Genomic DNA, 25,067 nt, shown 5'->3' on the forward strand with positions numbered 1-25,067 from the left:
TTCTGATAACTCAGTAGTATTTAAAACTGTTATGTCTCTATTTCTTATTTCTTTCGTCTCTATTGGTAAATTTAAAATTTCTATCTTTTTAGCCAATTCTATTAAACTGTTGTTTTCAGTTCTATCAATTGATTTAAGTCTCTCATCAATTTCTTCTTTAAAACTATTGCACTTCTTGTCTTTTACTTCCACTTTTACTTTTACTACACTATCACTATTTGCTTTTTCTTTTAAATTACCATTATTTTTCCTACCATTGTTGACTACTACTTTTACTACACTATCTCTTTCTATCTCTTTTGTTTCTAACTTCCTACGTATTATTTCATCATTTTGTCTTTCATACAATTCTTTCAAACTATCATCATTATTTCTAGGACTATCATCTTTTTTCTCTTTCTTTATAATGTTTCTTTGTTTTACTATGTCTTTTCCTATATCTAATCCTTTACGTAGAGTTCCATCTTTTGAATTGGTTTGTTGACTTCTATTCTTTCATACATTTCTTTCATCTCTTTTACCATTCCTTTTTTTTATTATTTCTTTATTATTTTGCTTTTCCACCATTTCTTTTAGTCTGTCATTTTCTATAGTACTTCTTTCTTTTGTGAGATCTTTTATTTTATCTTCTATACGTGTTACTCTTTCCTTAATTGGGCCACTTTCTTCATCAACTCTTCTGTTAGTTGCTTTTAACGTCTGTAAGTTCTTATCTACAATTTCTTTTAAATTACTATTTATATACCAATTATCTGTCATAGTTTCTATAAAAGATGATCTTTGATGGGGTTCAAATTCTGTTTCTTTTTTCAAAGGTGAATTTAAAGCTTTCATTCTTTCATAGAGGTCCAAAAAACTATAATTTTTCTTTTCAACTTTAGTATACATAGCACACCTGTCAATATTTTCCAAGGATTCCAATTTTCTATTAATTCTATCTAAAAAACTATCATTATTTTTATTAGTCTGTCGGTTGATTTTATCATCTGTTAAAGTACTCCAATTATTTGTGTTATTATAGTTATAATTATCCATATCACTGTCAGAGTCAGAATCTATTTCATATTTCATATCACTATTTGACCAATTATCATCTATATCTTTCATGCTATAACCTTCATCATAATCTATATCATCATAGTCCATGTTTCAATTAGTGTGTGCCTAGCCTAAGTGTGAACAAGCAAACAGGTGATGAACTGATAAATGTATTTATTCTCTTTCTAAGCAATTAATAATTACTTGTCTTTAACGAGACGCCTTCATGCATACCTGAAATTTTTACTGAAGGCTTTCAGATACCTTTGGGTTGCACTGCTGGTGCCTTGCCCTTGTCTTTCTGAGAGTATCTTTTATTCATAGTCTGCAATTGGGTTTTGGGAAGAGGGTTATGTTTGGAGCAAATATTTTGCAAAACTTCTTTTGAAATTCTTTCGGCAATGTCTTTCTGTGAAATTCTTTTGAAATATTTTATAAGAAAAACAAGAAAAGCATTTATAAAACAAACTTTTCTTTGTACACTTTTGTGCTCTTGCTGAGTAGCAACAGTATTAGAGTAGTCATGATGGGGTCTGTCAGAGTAAGTAAGATTCAAAATATTTCTAAAATCTAGTACGATTCTATCCATACATATACTACTATATATCTCATCTTGTGAAAATATGTGAAATAAAATAGGACAATCTATCAGGGGATTAATTCTATCTATTGGGAGATTAAATCTGTCATTATTCAAGAAATTATCACAATTAATATTTTCTTTAATGATCAATAAAAGAGAGTCTGTCAAAGATTCTTTTATTAAAATATCTGTTATATGAATATTTAAAGATACTATAAAGGGTGTAAATATGTCTTTTATTATAATTTTGTTTGATACTTCTGTCATACTGTCAGTCCATATACTGTTAGTCCATGCATATTGATTACAAAAGATTGTATCCATATTTCCGTCTTTTATGCCTTTTCTACTAAGTACTTCTGTAGATTGGACTTTATGCAATAAAGCAATAAGAGAATAAATCTTGTAACCTTACCCATCCAGACAAATAATCTTGTAACCCTTTACAGATTTTACATTGTAATCTTGTAACTCTTCAGACAGTGTTTATTTTCAAAGCTTGTAAGAAAGACAGAAGTTTTCAGTTTTAATCAAAGACAGAAGTATTTTCAAGTAAGATTTTATTTGTTTCAGTTTTCATATTCCATACTCTATTTTAATTTATTTTGACTATATCTATTTTGCTATTTTCTTCTTTATCAACTATTTTATCATTGTTTATGCTTCTATATTACTGTTGTGCTCTCTCCTGGGTAGTTAATGATATCAGAGCCATAGATGGTAGGTGTATGAGTTTTATTTCTTTGCAATTAAGAAGTTACTAGGAACTTTTATTACTACATAGCCACTACTTGCTCCTTGTTAGCGTTGGTCAGCCTAAAGACTCGTTGGCAAACCATAGTTTCGCGTTGGTCAGACCCTTTGTTGTAGCCGACAGACAGGTGTTGTTTGGGTGGTCCTGCAATGGAGTTTCCCGAGGAGGTGGTCCCGATAGCAAGGATACCAGTGGTTAGTAGTAGTTCCGCCAGTAATTATTAATTGCTTAGAAAGAGAATAAATACATTTATCAGCTCATCATCTGTTTGCTTGTTCACACTTAGGCTAAGCACACACTAATTTGAAACATGGACTATGATGATATAGATTATGATGAAGGTTATAGCATGAAAGATATAGTTGATAATTGGTCTAATAGTGATATGGAATATGAAACAGATTCTGACTCTGACAGTGATATGGATAATTATAACTATAATAATACAAGTAATTGGAGTACTTTCACAGATGATAAAATCAACCAACAGACTAATAAACATAATGATAGTTTTTTAGACAGAATTAATAGAAAATTAGAATCTCTAGAAGATATTGACAGATCCACTATATATACTAAAGTTGAAAAGAAAAATGATAGTTTTTTGGACCTCTATGAAAGAATGAAAGCTTTAAATTCACCTTTTAAAAAAGAAATAGAATTTGGACCCCATCAAAGATCATCTTTTACAGAAACCATGACAGATAATTGGTATATAAATAATAGTTTAAAAGAAGTTGTAGATAAGAATTTACAGACATTAAAAGCAACTGACAGATTAGTTGACGAAGAAACTGGCCCAATTAAAGAAAGAGTAACACGTATAAAAGATAGAAGTACTATAGAAAGTGTAAGAGATATAATAAACGAAGACAAAGAAAGAGGTAAGATAAGGAAAGGCATAGTAAAGGGAACGATAGAAAACATAGAAAGACAAAAGATAAAGACAAATAATGAAGAAAGAGTAAAAGAAAATAACTCTCTTAAAGAATCTCTAAGTCAGAAGTTAAAAGAAGAAAGGACTAATACTATAGTACAAGACAGAACAAAAGAAATGTTTGAAAGACAGAATAGTAAAGATGTAGGGAAAGTGATAATAAAGGACATGCAAAATCCAAAAACAAATAGTAGTAAAGAATCTCTACGTAGGAAGATAGAAATAGAAGAAAAGATAAGACATGAAAGAGAAAAAGTCAACAAAGGAAGGAAAAACAATTATGGTAATTTAAAAGAAAAGGCAAATAGTGATAGTGTAGTAAAAGAAAAAGAGGTAGTCAATAGAAAAGACAAAAAGTGTAATAGTTTAAGGGAAAAAATTGAAGAAAGACTAGAATTAATTGAAAGATCTATAGTAGATACCCAAAATGATAGTTTGACAGAATTAACTAAAAAAATGAAAATTTTAAATACACCTTTACAGACAGAAAGAAAAAGAGACACAACAGTTTTAAATACTATTGAGTTATCAGAGAATGAGAAAACTGACAGACATGTTAACAATACTATTTGTCATAAGTGCAAAGGATATGCACATACTAAAAAACAATGTGACAGACATAATAAAATTGTTAAACAAATTAGTAAATTAGAATTTGAGAAAGATATAACCAATGAATTAATGAAAATATTTAATATTAGTCAAAAAGAAATAGATCAAGTAAAGAAAGAGTTAAAATCAACCAACCCACTGAAAATTAATAAAAGAAAAAGAAAACAAAAAGATATAATAATAAAACTGATAGAAAATCTACCGAATCACCATAAAGACAAGAAAGAATATTTGTTAAAATTGAAAGACTCTATAGAAATACCTATTGCTTGTATTAGGTGTAGAAAATATGGACACCATGTTACAGATTGTAGAAAGAAAGAGAAAGAGAGAACTAAAGATAAGAAAGAAAAGACAAAAGTGAAACAAGATAGAGTAGATATAAAACCAGTAACTCTACAAGACTTAATAACAGAAGCAAAAATAGTAAAAAAGGAAATTAAAGATATTAAAGAAGAAAATTCCACAAACAAAAATGAGCAAAATATTACAGAAATAATAAACCTAAAAAAATTCTCTAATCCTACAGACAGAAAATTTGATGATGATAATAATAATGGCAATAGACAGAATTTCTTAAGTTTAATTGACAAAGTAATTTTCCAAAAATGGCATACAGAAATTACTGAAGAGTTCTCCTTGACAAAAATTACTTTAATAGACTTAGATGCTAACATGAATTGCATACCCTTAAAGTATTATAAAAAATTATCTGAAAGATTAACACAGGTTAATGGTAAAAATCTCATAATTAACTACAAAATACCAGATGGAGCAGATGGAGCATATTTTGATACAACCTTTAATTTAATTAAAGATCTTCCTTTTATGGCTTTACTTTATCCCTTTTTAGTGACAGATGAAGGAATTAAAACTCATGTATTAGGAAAAGATATATTCTTTAGATTCATTGTATCACTTGTTTTGAAAGAAAAATACTCTTCCAAAAAGGTTACTATTTTAACAGATATCAACGAAAGAGGAATCTATAGAACTGAAAGAAGTTTGTCATCTTTAAAGACAGAAATATTACTTGTTAATCAATTGACAGAAAATGACAAGAAGAAAGTTAAACAGGGCAAAGAGACAGAGATATGTTCTTATTCTCCTATTGTTTTTTTACATAAGTATCAACATAAAGTCCAATCTACAGAAGAACTTAGTAGAAAAAGCATAAAAGACAGAAATATGGATACAATCTTTTTTAATCAACATGTATGGATTGACAGTATAGAGACTGACAGTATGATAGAAGTACCAAACAAAATTATAATAAGTGACATATTTACACCATTTATAGTATCTTTAAATAGTCATATAACATATATTTTAATAAAAGAAGCTTTGACAGACTCTCCTTTATTAATCATTAAAGAAAACATTAATTGTGGTAATTTCTTGAATAATGACAGATTTAATTTCCCAACAGATAGAATTAATTATAATCCCCTGATAGATTGTCCTATTAATTGTCCTATTAATAAAAGACTTTACGAAGATATTTTATTTCACATATTCTCACAAGACGAGATATATAATAGTACATGTATGGATAGAATCATACTAGATTTAAGAAATATTCTGAATCTCACTTACCTTGACAGATCCTATCATGACTACTCTAATACTGTTGCTACTCAACAAGAGCACAAAAGTGTACAAAGAAAAGTTTGTTTTATAAATGTTGTTTGTTTTATAAATACTTTTCTTGTTTTTCTTACAAAATATTTCAAAAGAATTTCACAGAAAGATAAAGGCAAAAGAATTTCAAAAGAAGTTTTGATAGAAAATATTTGTTCCAAAACATAATCCTTTTCCCAAAATCCAATTGCAGACTACTATGAATAAAAGATTCTCTCAGAAAGACAAGGGCAAGGCACCAACGGTGCAACCCAGAGGTTTCCGAAAGCCCTCAGTAAAAATTTCGGATATGCATGAAGGCGTCTCGTTAGAGACAATATCCCTTCAAGATACGTTGCTAGCAGAGGCAATGTATTCATGTGGTGATAAAAGTGTAATTCTGCTAAAAGTGCTCGACACTAATCTTATGTTTCAAGATGGAGAATTTACAGACCTTCCACTTCATATTAAACTACTTCTTGATAATTTATAGGCAGCCTTCACCCTCAGACAGAAACCCTTATTCCAATTGACCCTTCAGGCTTTGGAATTACATCTTGTTAGCACCGGGGCATTTATTGAAGCACTCGGTTGTCAACTCCTTGGCAAGGAGGATGGAGATTCAAGCTCCACAAAGACAGAACTACAGTCTCTAAAAAGCTATCTTATGGGAACAAGCTTTTCAAAGCTCCACCCTAAGATTCAGCAAAAAACGAGACTTACTATTAGAACCTTACCCCCTGAAATCCAACAGAATATATTAACTCATAAAGCTATAACAAGTTCTTATGACAGATGGATGTATCTTTTTACAGTATTAATCTCTACAACATTTATCAGAACAGAAGACATGACAGGTGATATATGGTTATCTCATAAACCTAAATGGTATGAGAGCTTTGGAAATTCAGACAGAGTTTATGAAAGAACAGGAGATATATTTCCTTACCCGGGATTACTTATCAACACAGAGACAGAGGATCCAGTAATCTGTGATCCCTTATGGTTATCTGAAATGCTAGAAGCAGGGTTTATTAGCAAATTAATTCTAACTTCTGCAATTCAGATTAGTTTATTCCCCAGAGTCATCCAAGAAGCAGCAGCACAGATTGGAGGACTTAATTTTATGAAGATGGAAATCTGGAGTACTCTTCCAGTTTGGGACACTAGCTATTATATGGAAGCTCAGCCAGCACACATTTTAGTCCTTATCCATGATTGGGGTGGTATCCCTAAATACAACTGGTATACAGGAGATACTTATTTATCACTTGATGATCCAGATGATCTGGCTAAAGAATGGTCTAATTTCATGTGTAACAAGATCTATGAAGTACAGAAAGAATTAGACAGAGGTTTTCATTTATATGGCTACACCGACAGGATAGCTGTGTATGGTCCAAGACCTTCAGCAGGAAGGCTTATTGGGAAAAGAAGGATTGTTAAGGATCCCAGATAGATGACAGCTAAGGATCATGTTCCTGTTTTCCTTCCTATTTCATATTGTGCCCTATGTAATGATTATGGAGTGCTCCACGAGCATGAGCAGTATGAGGATAACTCTGATATGCTAGATTATGATAATTACGCGGATACAGATTGATAGACAGATAGACAGAATGCACACACAGACAGAATGCTCTCCTAAACAGACAACGGCAACAGATCACTATTCACCAACGACAGATCACTATTCACTGACGACAGATCACTATTCACTGACGACAGATCACTATTCACCAACATACATGAATAGCTTCAAGACAGATCCATTACAGTCTAGACAAATACATACAGATCCAGAAAGATATTTTGAAAGATATTTTGACAAAATATTATTCGCATGCAGAAAGAAAGCTATTGTTCACTAGCATGCGTACCAGGACACACTGCCAGATAGACCATTACTATTCAAGATTCTACCGACAGATTAACTTGAGTTCACTTTAATTAACTCAGGTTACTTTTGAAGACTTACCATGGTTCACTTTATCTATAAAAGGACAGACTCCGAAGACAGAAGACAGGTCCAGTTCTAAGGTCCAGAATTAAGGTCCAAGATAGCCCTCTCCCTCAGAAAGACTTTTGTAATCCTTTCTCTTTTGTAATCTTGTTACCCTTCCCTTCTAGACAGATATAATCTTGTAACCCTTTACAGATTTTATTTATAATCTTGTAACTCTTCAGACAGTGTTTATTTCAAAGCTTGTAAGAAAGACAGTTTGTTTTCAAGTTTAATCAAAGACAGAAGTATTTTCAAGTAAGGTTTTATTTGTTTCAGTTTTCATATTCCATACTCTGTTTTAATTTATTTTGACTATATCTATTTTGCTATTTTCTTCTTTATCAACTATTTTATCATTGTTTACGCTTCTATATTACTGCTATGCTCTCTCCTGGGTAGTTAATGGATAGTAGGTGTATGAGTTTTATTTCTTTGCAATTAAGAAGTTACTAGGAACTTTTATTACTACATAGCCACTACTTGCTCCTTGTTAGCGTTGGTCAGCCTAAAGACTCGTTGGCAAACCCTAGTTTCGCGTTGGTCAGCCCCTTTGTTATAGCCAACGGACATGCGTTGTTTGGGTGGCCCCGCAATGGAGTTTCCCAAGGAGGTGGTCCTGATAGCAAGGATACCAGTGGTTAGTAATAGTTCCGCCAGTAATTATTAATTGCTTAGAAAGAGAATAAATACATTTATCAGTTCATCATCTGTTTGCTTGTTCACACTTAGGCTAGGCACACACTAATTTGAAACATGGACTATGATGATATAGATTATGATGAAGGTTATAGCATGAAAGATATAGATTATAATTGGTCAAATAGTGATATGGATTATGAAACTGATTCTGATTCTGACAGTGAATTTGATGATTATAATTATAATAGTAACACAAATAATTGGAGTACTTTAACAGGAGATAAAATCAACCAACAGACTAATAAACACAATGATAGGTTTTTGGACAGAATTAATAGAAAATTAGAATCTTTGGAAGATATTGACAAATCTGATATATATACTAATGTTGAAAAGAAAAATGATAGTTTTTTGGACCTCTATGAAAGAATGAAAGCTTTAAATTCACCTTTTAAAAAGGAAATAGAATTTGGACCCCATCAAAGATCATCTTTTACAAAAACTATGACAGATAATTGGTATATAAATAGTAATTCAAAAGAAGTTGTAGATAAGAACTTACAGACATTAAAAGTAACTGACAGATTAGTTGACAAAGAAACTGGCCCAATTAAGGAAAGAATAACACGTATAGAAGATAAAATAAAAGATCCCACAAAAGAAAGAAGTACTGATAGACTAAAAGAAATGGCGGAAAAGCAAAACAATAAAGAAGTTTCTAGTTCAGTACAAATTATATGTGAAAAGTTAGACACAGATAGACAAAAGAGCCTAATAAAGACAAGTAAGAAAGAATCTCTACTTGAGAAGCTAATAGATAATAAAAAAGAAATAATAAAAAAAGGAATGGTAAAAGAGATGAAAGAAATGTTAGAAAGAATAGAAAGACAACAAACCAATTCAAAAGATGGAACTCTACGTAAAGGATTAGATATAGGAAAAGACATAGTAAAACAAAGAAACATGATAAAGAAAGAGAAAAGAGATGATAGTCCTAGTAATAATGATGATAGTTTGAAAGAATTGCATGAAAGACAAAATAATGAAATAATACGTAGGAAGTTAGATACAAAAGAGATAAATAGTGATAGTGTAGTAAAAGCAAAAAAGGAAATAGTGAAAGAAGTAGTCAATAGAAAAGACAAGAAGTGTAATAGTTTAAGGGAAAGAATTGATGAAAGACTAGAATTAATTGAAAGATCTACAATGGATACCCAAAATGATAGTTTGACAGAATTAACTAAAAAAATGAAAATTTTAAATACACCTTTACAGACAGACAGAAAAAGAGACATAACAGTTTTAAATACCATTAAATTATCAGATAATGAGAAAACTGACAGACATGTTAACAATACTATTTGTCATAAATGCAAAGGATATGGACATTGTAAGGTTGAATTTATTCAACCATCTAATTGGCTTTATTCCGTGCCAAATTTGCTTGTAATTCAGCATTTAGTAACCCTGTATTTAGGTGGGTTTGTTGTAAGGGTAGTGAGTGAGATAGAGTGAAGTTTGCTCAAGAGTGTGCAAGAAAACAGAGAGTCGCGGCTGGGACTCGCGGGTGGACTCGCGGCTTCAACCCGCCAGAAGCTGCACACGTGCCAAGCATGCTGGAAGATGAACAGTCATGCTAGCTGGAGCACTACAGGACAAAACAGGACAACTGGCCATACGGTTATCTCGCGACTGGAACTCGCGACTTAGTCAAGCCGCGAGGTCAAGCCGCGAGCCACCCCTGTTTTGTAAAACCTGACGTTTCACATTCCTCTCCCACTCCAATATAAATACCCCTTTTACCCACGATTGAGAGAGAGCTTCCAGAGAGAATTTTGAGAGAGAAACCCTAAAGAAAAACAAGATTGTTTCACACACAATCCCTACCTTAGAGTCTCTTCATATTCCTCAACTCTCTTCCTCTCCATTGTCAAATCCTTGAGAGGTATTTTACCAAACCTGGTTCTCACCATCATCATCACTGTGAGACAGTCGTTTGGAGTTCTGGGAAGCAGTTAGGAAGGAGCCAATCTTCATTGGTTGATGCTATGGTATAGTAGCGGAATCCGGGAAGCTAGAAAAGAAAAAGGTTCGGCGCAACCTCGTTGGAGCAAGAAGCTTGGAGGGCTTAGGTGCACTGGGTAGATTAGGCTTGGAGGGTCTTTTACTGTCCTTGTATCCCAACTGTATTTTCTAGTGGATTGATTACCGCTTGGAGGGCGGCGGAGAGGTTTTTCGCCGAGGTCTTCGGTTTCCTCTTCGATAACACATCGCGTGTTGTCTTTGTGTTTGCATCTTCCTTCCTCTATCTTTGCCTTTATATTATCTGCTGTGATTTTATTCTGTTATGGCTTAGATAGTTTTTATTCTATTTCACATTATAGCATATGTTAAGTTTCCGCACACTTGTTGTTTGACATATTGCTTGTGTTGATTAAGTTAATTTTTTGGGGGTCTAAACGTTCAAAAGTGTTTTGTACACGTTTTTGAACTTTCAATTGGTATCAGAGCGGGTACACTGTTATTGGTTTCATTACCATTGTGTGATCCTTGACTCCCTTTTGAGATGGATAGGTCTCAATCCCTTAATGCACCTCCATATTTTGATGGTAGTAATTATGCCTTTTGGAAGGTTCGCATGAGAGCCTTTTTATGTTCTATTGATGAATCTGTTTGGGATGCTGTTGAGATTGGTTGGACCAAACCTGAGGCAGCCAAATCCACTTGGGATAAGGCAGCACTTGCTGCATCTAATGCTAACAGTAAAGCACTCAATGCTATTTTCTGTGGTGTGTCTCCAGATGAATTTCACAGGATTTCTCATATTACCATTGCCAAAGAAGCATGGGAGATTTTTGAAACCACCTATGAAGGCACAAAGAAAGTGAAAGACACTAAGTTGCAAATGTTGACCACTCGGTTTGAGGAGCTCAAAATGAGTGAGGATGAGTCTTTTGACTCTTTCTATGGAAAGCTAAATGAGGTGGTTGTCAGTAAGTTTAACTTGGGGGAGAAAACGGAGGACTCAAAGATTGTAAGGAAGATCCTTCGATCATTGTCGGAAAGTTTTCGTGCAAAAGTGACAGCCATTGAAGAGAGCAAGGACCTTGATGACATCAAAGTGCAGGAGCTGGTTGGTTCTCTGCAGACCTATGAGATGTCGCTGCCAAATCAACGGAAGAGTAAATCTCTTGCTCTAAAGACCATTAATGAGAAGGTGGAAGATCAAGACTCATCGGGAGAAGATGGGGTTGACAAAGATGTAGCTTACCTTGTCAAAAATTTCAGGAAGTTTTTGAAATTCAAAAACAGTGGCAAATTTGATGATAAAAGAAAATTTCAAAGCTCTAGAAGGGAGAAGAGGGATTTCAAAAAGAAAGATGGAAAAGAATCCCAATCCACACAAGGTGTCACTTGTTTTGAATGCAACGGGCATGGACATTTTAAGAAGGAATGTCCGAATTATTTGAAATCGAAAGGTAAAGTGTATGCCACGACCTTGAGTGACTCGGATTCGTCTGACTCAGAATCTGAAGAGAGCTGTGATGGAGAGGGGAACTATTCAGCTTTTATGACTATTGCTCATGTTGAGTCTTCGGAGGAGTTAAATTTGCTTGTTCAAGACCTTGGAGAACATAGTGATGATGAATCACTAGGAATTGTTGAAGAATCAGATGCTGAAGAAACTGAAAGCACAACAAATCTTCAAGAAAACTATAACTCACTCTTGGAGAAGTCGGGTGAGTACACAAGGGTTGCCAAGGCTGCTGTGAGAAAAATGAAGAAGGCTGAGGAGGACTACAAAAGTCTCCTAATCAGATATAGGGAGGCCAAATGTGAGATTGAAACACTGAATGGTGAGTTGTCCGAAGCTTACACAAAAGTGAGATTTCTTGAGAATGAAGTTGTGCAAGCGAATGCTAAAATAGAGAGGGTCACCACCAAGAAGCTAGATGATGTTATATCATCTCAAAAGAGCTTCTCAGAAAAATCCGGATTGGGGTATACCGGAGGAAGTAGTTCATCTGTAAATGTCACTAAAGAAGTGAAGTTTGTGAAGGCAAAAGATCCAGTTGTAGATGAACTTACTGGTGAGAAGCTCGAGGTGGAGAAGAAGAAGAATTTGGTGAACCAACGGATGCTGAATCCCCGTAATCAGTCTGTGGGCAGATCTGAATCTCGTGCCAAGTCACGTCCACGACCACAAAGAGGTCCTAGAGGAACTTATGTGTGCCATTATTGCGGACTTCAAGGGCATACTCGACCAAATTGCCAAAAGCTGAGAGCAAAGAACAGTGCAACTCCTCAAAGGTCAGGAGGACCCAGAAATGATAGGAGAACTTGGGCAGGTGATCAATCTAGAGAGCAAAATGGAGATCCCGGAATGATGAACGTGATGAAGATGATTGGTGCATTCACCAACTGCTTGGAAAGCTTCTCACGAAGATGTCTCGTCGATCTTCCAGGGGTAAAGACATTGTTGCTGACGAACCAGCAACACCAGTTGCTAAAAGAACTCGTCTATCATCTCAGGCATCTCAAGATCCAAATGAGGATAGATTCAGACTTCCGCTTAACTCACATGCCTACTCAAATGTGTTCGACAAGTCAACAACTATAGTGGAACGGGTAGTAGAGTTCAACACCTTAGGGACCACCTTCATCCCTCGAATCTTTGAGAAACGAGATTGGGCAAACTTGTTCGGGAACTTTGATGATCCAATGGATGAGCTGGTCAAAGAATGCTTCTCCAATGCAACTGATCTTGGACCTGAACTCATTTTCTGGGTCAGAGGAACAGAGTTTATTGTTACCCCAGACTCCATCGCAGATCTTCTCGGCATCACCAGACCTCAGAATGTGAATATAACTCCTTACGATGAACGAAATCCAGAAGTTGGAGAAATTCTTCAAATCCTAGGCTACGATCATGAAGTCTCCAGTGCAGGAACATCCATCAGCACCGCAAAGTTTGCTCCAGAGCTGACCACACTGAAGTTAATCATGTTCTCCAATCTTTACCCACTGTCCAACACTACATTCATCAATCTTGGGAGAGCGCTATTTCTTTGTGACCTCATTACAGGAGCCCTCATCGACATATGTGCTCACATCTACTACAATTTGAGGAAGACTGCGTGTCGATCTGCAGCTCGAGGAGTTATTCCTTTTTGCAGCCTCATCATGAAGCTCATTCTTCGTGCAGGCATTATTCCTCCTGCAGATGGAAAAATGCTGCCTCGTCAACGTCCCATTTCCTTGTTCACTCTTCAAGCTAGCAGAAGTCACTCCTCTAAATCACCAAGAAGTGCTCACATCTCTCCGGTTACACCTTCTGCCCCTGACTCAGAGACACCTGCACATACCACATCTACATCACGTGCTGTTCCTGAAGCTTCACCGACTAGTATTCCGCAAGCACAAACTGCACCTCATACTGATCGAGTCGGCAGTGTACTTGAGCATATTCAGAAACGCGTTGATGAGCTAGTGACTCTTCTCTACTCCACAGACAACCGTGTCCAAATGCGTCTCGAGACCATGGAGAATCAGCTAGATGAGATTCAACGAAAGTTGGACGAGAGCCTTTAGCTATTCGTGACAAAAAGGGGGAGAGCATTCAGTAAGGGGGAGAAAAGTTCAAAGGGAAGTGTGCATAGTGATAGGGGGAGTACACACACACATACTTTTGTTATAACTGTGTTCTTAGTCTTATAGTCTTATCTTCTAAACTTATGGTTTTAGGTTTATGCTATGTTGGGTACTATTTAATGTTTTTATGGTTTTGATACACTATGTTTTGGTGTATAGCTGTTTCTAATTCATAACTTATACTCTTGGTTTAATCTTTAATATAAGTTGTTGATGTTATTCAGGATATTCTGTTGGTTTGTACCCATTTGCTTTTGTAAGCTGTTAGGGTTATGTTTTTATGCATATTTGTAGGCTTTATGGTATGTACCTTGCTTTTGCAGCCTTATGTTTTTGTTGAAATCAGTACTTTGATCCAAATGTTCTGCATTTTGGTTTATGTACTGTCACTCTTGTGCCCTAGTAGGATTGTTCCTAGATGCATATGCCTTGTGTGCTATGCATTGGTTGAGTGTTGAGCATACAAGTGTCTTGCCTTGTGCTTGTTAACTTGTATGTCCTTGTGTTCATTCCAAGTGTGAATGAACACTGTGATCACTACCTTGAGGTGGTCACTTGGTTGATCAAGCCATGGTTTGTATATTACTCCATCTTTGCTTGATCACATTCTGCCTGTTTCATATGCATTTATAATTTTCTGCTTACAATAATCATAGTGTATTGTTGTGTTTCAGGAGTATATTGTTCATATGATTCAAGTGCTTCACAGCTTCTAGAGTTAGGTGTGAGTGAGTTTTGTTCAACTGTTCCCAACTCACATGTTAAGTCTAGAGTCTGTTTTTAGGGTTTTGTCACGGAATAGCCAAAGGGGGAGATTGTAAGGTTGAATTTATTCAACCATCTAATTGGCTTTATTCCGTGCCAAATTTGCTTGTAATTCAGCATTTAGTAACCCTGTATTTAGGTGGGTTTGTTGTAAGGGTAGTGAGTGAGATAGAGTGAAGTTTGCTCAAGAGTGTGCAAGAAAACAGAGAGTCGTGGCTGGGACTCGCGGGTGGACTCGCGGTTTCAACCCGCCAGAAGCTGCACACGTGCCAAGCATGCTGGAAGATGAACAGTCATGCTAGCTGGAGCTCTACAGGACAAAACAGGACAACTGGCCATACGGTTATCTCGCGATTGGAACTCGCGACTTAGTCAAGCCGCGAGGTCAAGCCGCGAGCCACCCCTGTTTTGTAAAACCTGACGTTTCACATTCCTCTCCCACTCCAATATAAATACCCCTTTTACCCACGATTGAGAGAGAGCTTCCAGAGAGAATTTTGAGAGAGAAACCCTAAAGAAAAACAAGATTGTTTCACACACAATCCCTACCTTAGAGTCTCTTCATATTCCTCAACTCTCTTCCTCTCCATTGTCAAATCCTTGAGAGGTATTTTACCAAACCTGGTTCTCACCATCATCATCATTGTGAGACAGTCGTTTGGAGTTCTGGGAAGCAGTTAGGAAGGAGCCAATCTTCATTGGTTGATGCTATGGTATAGTAGCGGAATCCGGGAAGCTAGAAAAGAAAAAGGTTCGGCGCAACCTCGTTGGAGCAAGAAGCTTGGAGGGCTTAGGTGCACTGGGTAGATTAGGCTTGGAGGGTCTTTTGCTGTCCTTGTATCCCAACTGTATTTTCTAGTGGATTGATTACCGCTTGGAGGGCGGCGGAGAGGTTTTTCGCCGAGGTCTTCGGTTTCCTCTTCGATAACACATCGCGTGTTGTCTTTGTGTTTGCATCTTCCTTCCTCTATCTTTGCCTTTATATTATCTGCTGTGATTTTATTCTGTTATGGCTTAGATAGTTTTTATTCTATTTCACATTATAGCATATGTTAAGTTTCCGCACACTTGTTGTTTGACATATTGCTTGTGTTGATTAAGTTAATTTTTTGGGGGTCTAAACGTTCAAAAGTGTTTTGTACACGTTTTTGAACTTTCAGACATACTAAAAAACAATGTGACAGACATAATAGAATTATTAAACAAATTAGTAAATTAGAATTTGAGAAAGATATTATAAAAAAATTAATGGAAATATTCAATGTTAGTCAAAAAGAGATAGATCAAGTAAAGAAAGAGTTAAAATCAACCAATCCACTTAAGATTAATAAAAGAAAAAGAAAACAAAAAGACATAATAATAAAACTGATAGAAAATCTACCGAATCACCATAAAGACAAGAAAGAATATTTATTAAAATTGAAAGAATCTATAGGAATACCTATTGCCTGTATTAGGTGTAGGAAATATGGACACCATGTTACAGAATGCCGAAAGAAAGAGAAAGAAAAAGACAAGAAAGAAAAGGTAAAAATGAAAATAATACAAGATGGTGCAGAGATAAAACCAGTCGACCTACAAGACTTAATGACAGAAGCAAAAATGGTAAAAAAGGAAATTAAAGAAATTAAAAAAGAAAATTCCACAGACATAAATGAGCGAAATATTGCAGAATTAATAAACTTAAAAGAATTTTCTAACCCCACAGACAGAAAATTTGATGAAGATGATGGCAATAGACAGAATTTCTTAAGTTTAATTGACAGAGTAATTTTCCAAAACTGGCATACAGAAATTACTTTAGAGTTGTCTTTGACAGAAATTGCTTCAGATATGAATTGTATACAAGAAAGATTAATACCCTTAAAGTATTATGATAAATCATCTGAAAGATTAATTCAGGCCAATGGAGAAAAACTAATAATTAATTATAAAATACCTATTGTTCATATATGCCATGATGGAATATATTTTGAGACAGCCTTTGTTTTAATTAAAGACCTTCCTTCTAAAATTATTTTAGGAACTCCTTTTATGGCTTTAATTTATCCCTTTTTAGTGACAGATGAAGGAATTAAAACTAATGTATTGGAAAAAGATATATTCTTTAAATTCATTATACCACCTGTCTTGAAAGAAATACACTCTTTCAAAAAGGTTACTATTTTAACTGATATCAACGAAAGAGGAATCTATAGAACAAAAACAAGTTTGTCATCTTTAAAGACAGAAATATTACTTGTTAATCAATTGACAGAAAATGACAAAAAGAAAGATAAACAAGACAAAGAGACAGAGATATGTTCTTATTCTCTTATTGCTTTTTTGCATAAAGTCCAATCTACAGAAGTACTTAGTAGAAAAGGCATAAAAGACAGAAATATGGATACGATCTTTTGTAATCAATATGCATGGACTGACAGTATATGGACTGACAGTATGACAGAAGTATCAAACAAAATTATAATAAAAGACATATTTACACCCTTTATAGTATCTTTAAATATTCATATAACAGATATTTTAATAAAAGAATCTTTGACAGACTCTCCTTTATTGATCATTAAAGAAAATATTAATTGTGATAATTTCTTGAATAATGACAGATTTAATCTCCCAATAGATAGAATTAATCCCCTGATAGATTGTCCTATTTTATTTCACATATTTTCACAAGATGAGATATATAGTAGTATATGTATGGATAGAATTATACTAGATTTTAGAAATATTTTGAATCTTACTTACTCTAACAGACCCCATCATGACTACTCTAATACTGTTGCTACTCAGCAAGAGCACAAAAGTGTACAAAGAAAAGTTTGTTTTATAAATGCTTTTCTTGTTTTTCTTATAAAATATTTCAAAAGAATTTCACAGAAAGACACTGCCGAAAGAATTTCAAAAGAAGTTTTGCAAAATATTTGCTCCAAACATAACCCTCTTCCCAAAACCCAATTGCAGACTATGAATAAAAGATACTCTCAGAAAGACAAGGGCAAGGCACTAGCGGTGCAACCCAAAGATATCTGAAAGCCTTCAGTAAAAATTTTGGATATGCATGAAGGCATCTCGTTAGAGACAATATCCCTTCAAGATATGTTGCTAGCAGAGGCAATGTATTCATGTGGTGAGAAAAGTGTAATTCTGCAAAAAGTGCCCAACACTGATCTCATGTTTCAAGACGGAGAATTTACAGACCTTCCTTTTCATATTAAACTACTTCTTGATAATTTACAGGCAGCCTTTACCCTCAGACAGAAACCCTTATTCCAAATGACCCTTCAGGCTTTGGAATTACATCTTGTTAACACTGGTGCAGTTATTGAAGCACTTAGTTGTCAACTTCCTGGCAAGGAGGATGGAGATTCAAGCTCCACAATGACAGAACTACAGTCTCTAAAAAGCTATCTTATGGGAACAAGCTTTTCAAAGCTCCACCCTAAGATTCAGCAAAAAACGAGACTTGCTATTAGAACCTTACCCCCTGAAATTCAACAGAATATATTAACTCATAAAGCTATAACAAGTTCTTATGACAGATGGATGTATCTTTTTACAATATTAATCTCTACAGCATTTATCAGAACAGAAGACATGACAGGTGATATATGGTTATCTCATAAACCTAAATGGTATGAGAGCTTTGGAAATTCAGACAGAGTTCATGAAAGAACAAGAGATATATTTAATCCTTACCCGGGATTACTTATCAACACAGAGACAGAGGATCCAGTAATCTGTGATCCTTTATGGTTATCTGAAATGCTAGAAGCAGGGTTTATTAGCAAATTAATTCTAACTTCTGCAATTCAGATTAGTTTATTCCCCAGAGTCATCTAAGAAGCAGTAGCACAGATTGGAGGACTTAATTTTATGAAGATGGAAATCTAGAGTACTCTTCCAGTTTGGGACACTAGCTATTATATGGAAGCTCAGCCAGCACACATTTTAGTCCTTATCCATGATTGGGGTGGTATCCCTAAATACAACTGGTATATAGGAGATACTTATTTATCACTTGATGATCCAGATGATCTGGCTAAAGAATGGTCTAATTTCATGTGTAACAAGATCTATGAAGTACAGAAAGAATTAGACAGAGGTTTTCATTTATATGGCTACACCGACAGGATAGCTGTGTATGGTCCAAGACCTTCAGCAGGAAGGCTTATTGGGAAAAGAAGGATTGTTAAGGATCCCAGATTGATGACAGCTAAGGATCATGTTCCTGTTTTCCTTCTCATTTCATACTGTGCCCTATGTAATGATTATGGAGTGCTCCACGAACATGAGCAGTATGAGGATAACTCTGATCCGCTAGATTATGATAACTATGTAGATACAGATTGATAGACAGATAGACAGAATGCACAGACAGACAGAATACTCTTCCAAACAGACAACGGCGACAAATCACTATTCATCGACGACAGATCACTATTCACTGGAGACAGATCACTATTCACCAACATGCATGAATAGCTTCCAGACAGATCCATTACAGTCCAGACAAATACAGACAGATCCAAAAAGATATTTTGAAAGATACTTTGACAGAATATTATTCGCATGCAGATAGACTATTACTGTTCAAGATAGACTTTTACCATTCAAGATTCTACCGATAGATTAACTTGAGTTCACTTTACTTAACTCAGGTTACTTTTGAAAACTTACCATGGTTCACTTTATCTATAAAAGGACAGACTCCGAAGACAGAAGACAGATCCAGTTCTAAGGTCTAGAATTAAGGTCCAAGGTAGCCAAGATAGCCCTCTATCTCCCTCTCCCTCAGAAAGACTTTTGTAATCCTTTCTCTTTTGTAATCTTGTAACCCTTTCCTTCTAGACAGATATAATCTTGTAACCCTTTACAAATTTTATTTTATAATCTTGTAACTCTTCAGAGTGTTTATTTTCAAAGCTTGTAAGAAAGACAGAAGTTTTCAGTTTTAATCAAAGACAGAAGTATTTTCAAGTAAGATTTTATTTGTTTCAGTTTTCATATTCCATACTCTGTTTTAATTTATTTTGACTATATCTATTTTGCTATCTTCTTCTTTACAAACTATTTTATCATTGTTTATGCTTCTATATTACTGTTGTGCTCTCTCTTAGGTAGTTAATGGTAGTTAATGGTATCATGAAAGTGATGTTTAAAATTTTCCTAATATGGTTTATTAAAAATTGCTCTAAGGACACCCGTTACATGACTCTTATAATATTATGATATTTCTACATTGGGATGCTATGGTAATTTCCAAGTTGTAAAGAGTGTAGTAAATCACTGCCTGTGTGAACATGCTATTTTTTTTTTTTTTTTTAAAAAAAATGGGAAAAATGGTTTCATGATGTTCGTAGATTCAGTAAGGTTGTGTCCAAATCTATCAATGCCTTAAAATTAAGGGTCTTGTTGACAATTTGACTTCGGTATCATGTTAGGAAACACTAGCTTCTACTAGCTTCGACAGTCCCAATACTAGCTTCGCCAGTATTTAGGTTGATGAATCATTCTACTTTTTTTATAACACTATTTTGTGTTAATATAAGATTTTGTGTGTTTTTGAGTTTTCCATCACAAGCCTTTTCTCTCCATCTTATAGCTTTTGTTTGATTTTTTTTTTTTTTTTTTGATAGGATCTTTTGTTTGATTTTTGATTGACATAATACTTAGTTATTTTGAAAGTGAAAAATAGAATTTATATCAAAATACAATCTTACTATGTATTTGAACGTGTTTCTCAACTATTTAAGTAATATCAAGTGTAATTTTGTGATGAGTTTTGATTATTACATAGATAGATGAAAAATAATTTTAAATTTTAAATTTTTTATTTTTTATTTTTAGAGAGAACAAATTATACATCATACCACAATTACAAATCAATCATATATTCCCACGCATCGCGTGAGTCTGCAACTAGTTTTAATTTAAAAACTAAAACCTTCTAGCATCTCCAATTCGACAGATATTGAATAACAGATAACTAAACTTTATTGCCCCTATATCGTCCTACATTGATATGAGATACCTACACCCACGAGGAGATTCTGCACACTGTTATAGAAAGCCCCGCTTGATCTAACAATGTGAACTGAGAATTATTCTATTTTGAAGTGCATGGTTTCTAAAATATGCTACAAAATCATAGATGGGAAACTGTAAATTTTTTTGAAAGGCAGATAGTGGACAAAAGGAGATGGGGTTTGAAGTTTGAACCACGTACATGGGGTATTACAAAAGATGCTATTGCCACTAAACTATCACTTAAACCCGAGAAAACTATGGAACTTGTCCAGAAAAAATTATATGAGCTTCTTTTTCTCAAAATAGGTCTTCAGGTGCCATACTTGCAAGCCTGCTACTGATAAACAAACAATAAGGGAAAGAAAACTCAACCAGGCCATCCTGTTGTTGGTTGTTTTGTTGAGCACCTGCATTTCTTCTTCTCTGAAATATAAATCATCAACAGCATTGGTTAAAAAGAGATGGATATCCCACTTTTCATGAACTTTAAAAGAAATACAGTAAGTTTTCTTACCTTTCACGGAGATAAAACATTTCCTCCTGAATGGAAATAAAAGTATCATACATCTTCTTCACTTCAAGTTCCATGAGCTGGCATTTAAAATAATGACAAGAGGATAAGTTCCTATCCATATTGTGAACACAACCTGTAATATCTTATTTAAAAAATTGCAACACAATGATAATTAAATTAACTAAAAATGAAGGTCAGAACTAACTATATTTCTAGCATGATTGCTAAGCACAAATGCATGGACTCGAGCCTTGATAGCAGCCAATTTGGGCAAATAATGCATAAGGGTAAAACCCTGCCCAAGTTCAGAGACCTCACTTAACTGAGATCAGCACTGGATAAGACATAATATCTCTCTCTCTCTCTCTCTCTCATAAGATAGAGACATGAAAATTAACAGTTTAGTTTCACCTCCAATCCCAGTAATCAACTATCCAGATAAACCTATTCTCAAAAAAACTATCCAGATAAACCATTTCACCAATAAACAAAAGTGCAGAAAAAACAGAATCATTTGCATGAACTTTTCGTGGTAAGAGAAATTGCACAAATAAAGATTGTCTAAGAGTAAGTAGATAACATTGAGGATATGCAAATGAAATGACTTTGACGCTAACAAGATGCCATCAGAAAAAGAAAAAAAAAACACACACACACACCAAGAGGCACAAATTAGTGCAAGAATCACTTATCAAAAAACAAATTAGTGCATAAATACCCAGAGAAAAAAAAAAATTTCATATGTTTCACATTGCTCCACACATGTAAAAATTAAAATAAGTACAAAGGGGGGTCCCTAAGCTGGGTTGAAATCACCCAATTCCCCACAAATATCAAGCACATTATCTCATCCATATTTAAATAGAGAGATATTAGGGAAGCAAGTACATCAGTTTTTACTCCAATATAATGCTAACACCAGGAATCAGAATCAAATTATTGCCTTTTTTACTTTAATTGTTCTTACAGGCTACAAATACAAAAGTATATGAGCAATAAGCTGATAATTATCAGCTATAAAAAATTTAAAAGAAGAATAAGATACCACAAAGATTCATTACTACTTTCTAAACTGCTTTTGTGGCATACCATGCAGTGAAAGCTGCTATGCAAAATGACTCCATCACCTAAAATATATATATATATATATATATATTTTTTTTGATAAGTAACATAAAAATTTTATTAAAAAGAACACAGCCCAGTACATAGGAAATGTACTAAAGAGGCAAAAACATCAAGAAACACAATTACAATGATCAAGCAAAACAGGAAGGGAAAGACAAGAAAAAGATGGTAAAACTAAACACCATTCGAGAAGAGTAAAAAAGAAAAAAGACTTAAACTCAAGAATGGACCGTTCGCATCCCTCAAAGCTTCTAGTATTCAGTTCCCGCCAGATACACCACATCAAACAATGCGGCACAATCCTCCATATAACTATATTACGATGTCGCCTGAAATTGCATGACCAACAATCCAACAAATCCACTACCCTTTGCGGCATCACCCAACAAATACCAAACAAGCAAACTGTAACTAATTGAGTTTCTGTCAATCTTCTTACCTAGAATGACATAAAATCAGATAAAGCCAGAGAAGAAGCTCTAAATTTTAAATAAAGATAAAAATTAACTGAAATAGTACACTAAGATCATGAATAGTACCAAAGAGTACTGTAAGACCTATAAATATTAATAAAAATAAACTGAATAATAAAATTAATTAATAAAAATAATTTTTACCAAATAAACATTTAGTAGAGATAAATCTTCCAAAAAAAAAAAACAGGTCATAGTTTCATTTTTTGGGCCCGAGTATTGTTGTTCTCTTCAGAAGACAACTTCATTAACAAGGTAGTATGTGGCCTTCAAATATCAGGCCGATCTATTCTGCCAATTAAAAAAAAAAGAGAGAGAGAAAGAGAAGGGATTTATCCTCAGAGTCGTCTCCCGTGAACAACCTACTCTCGCTTCCTATGGGCCTTTGTGATCCTGAAAATGAGATGCAAAAACTTGATAAGGAGAAAACGGAATTGAAGGAAGCAATATCAGAGCAAAACAATAGTCTTGATCTCCTTTTATGGTATGCTTTCTCTCATGCGACGTTTTGCTTTTTATTCCAAGCAGTTATCTTCTTAGTACTTAGCAACTGTTCATCATCGGATCTGTGGTCCTTCGGCCGTTGGTTCCTCTTCGTATTATCTGTATTAGTTGCAGCACAAAAAAAATTCCCCCAAAACATATGTACTGAAAATGTAATTTTGCCTTTGTATTTTTGTGATTTGATTATTGTTAATACTGTTATTATTTTCTGATTTGATTTATTTCTCCATTTGAACGTGTTTAACTAGTTGGGGGTATGAATGGAAAGCACGATCAGCTCATTTGGGGAATTATACCTATGTCAAACTCAAGATACATTTAGAATCTGACTGGTTGAGAGGATGAAAAAGTGAGAATAGAAAATAAAGTGAAAATTGAAAAGTGGGAGAATAAAAAAGTTTTTAGTTTTTCACATTTATGTTTGGTTGAGAGGATTAAAAGTGGAGAGATAGAAAACTTTTTGGTTTGGTTAAAAATAAGGTTTGTATAAATTTACTATCATGTTCCTCGTAAATAAAATAAAAAGTAATGAATTATACTTTTAAAAGAAAGGAGAATTAAAAAAAAAATAATGACCAAGATGGATTACACTTTTGATTTTTTGATACAAGATCTAAATTTAAAATACATACATACATACATATGTGAAAAAAAATTTACTGCAAAATGTTTTATTTCATATTTGAGCTTCTAAATATCAAGGTGGATGACATGGTGTTGATACCCATTTTCACGAACTTTTTTTTACAAGCCCAATTCATGTATTGTATTATATTTTATTATTTTGAGCATGGTCTAAGCTCATGTAACATATTGGAGAAATTGAGAGAGTGTAGTTTGGAGGGTATGAGTCGATTCCTTTTAGAAATTTTGCATGAGTCCAACTCAAGTGTGCTACCAAGTGGATAAGAGAAGCTGGTAACACCTCAGGCTCATGGAGAAGGTCTTATACCCAAAATTTTCACCCCAAAAGAGGATTTATGCTTTAGCTAATTGTGGCCCAAATTTTTTGCCTTTAAAACATAGTTGGCTTGCATTGGCCAACTCTAGCTACTAGCCCTCAATTAGGTGAGCCTCCCAAGAATTTGAAACGATTGAAAATGAGGAGTCAATGGGGCTTAGTCAAATATTTCCCAAATTGTTCATAAAGCAAGCTAACTCTTTTACCCAATTAAACCAAATCTAAACCAACCATCAATTTGACACCTTAGAGGTCCATAACCTCATATTTTAGCCCAAAAACCAGTCACTAAGAGCACCCAAAACTCAATATAAAAGCCCCAATTTAAATTCAAAACAGGCCAACCACCTTTTACTCTTAAAGCTAAAACTTTAAAGTAAAAGTTCATTCAGCCAATTAACATTCTCACAATTTCAAAACTTGGGGGTGAAAACATGTGTACAAGGGAATCTTCCCTCTCTTCCTCACAACCTCTCTCAATTTCTCTTCTCACTGACTATGGGTCAAAGTTTCAGACCTGCTATGTTTCTATGAATTTTTGTTATTGGCACTTTGATTTTTCTCTTGTTAAAACACCATTAACCTTTATTTACTAAATATTAGAATTTTGGGCTTGATACTCTCCACAATCACTTTTAAAGAACTCAAAGGGAGATTTAGGCTATTCTCGCATTTTTGGCCCTTGTCACAAAAATGCCCCCAACACATAGTAACATCTTGTCTGTTTGGACTTTGGTTGCAATTTTTTGCTAAAAATTTGTTTGTTGAAAATTGGTTAAAAAGTAATTCTACTTTTTACCAAAAAAAGAAAGAAAAAAGCTTTAAAAATCTATGAATAAATAAATAAACATA

The 25,067-nt window shown here is 34.2% G+C and overlaps 1 protein-coding gene across 2 annotated transcripts in view; it reads right to left on the reverse strand.

Moving 5' to 3' along the window:
- Window positions 1–22,750, reverse strand: part of LOC126718818 (disease resistance protein RPV1-like) — a 65,609-nt gene extending 42,859 nt beyond the window's left edge. The window contains exon 1 of one of the 2 annotated variants that reach the window (XR_007653069.1): window positions 21,463–22,750. The gene's annotated coding sequence lies outside the window, so the exon portion shown is untranslated. The other variant, XR_007653071.1, reaches the window with a different exon arrangement.
- Between the last annotated feature and the right edge of the window lie 2,317 nt (window positions 22,751–25,067).

Source organism: Quercus robur, chromosome 3, assembly GCF_932294415.1.
Source record: "Quercus robur chromosome 3, dhQueRobu3.1, whole genome shotgun sequence".
Classification (NCBI taxonomy): Eukaryota; Viridiplantae; Streptophyta; class Magnoliopsida; order Fagales; family Fagaceae; genus Quercus; species Quercus robur.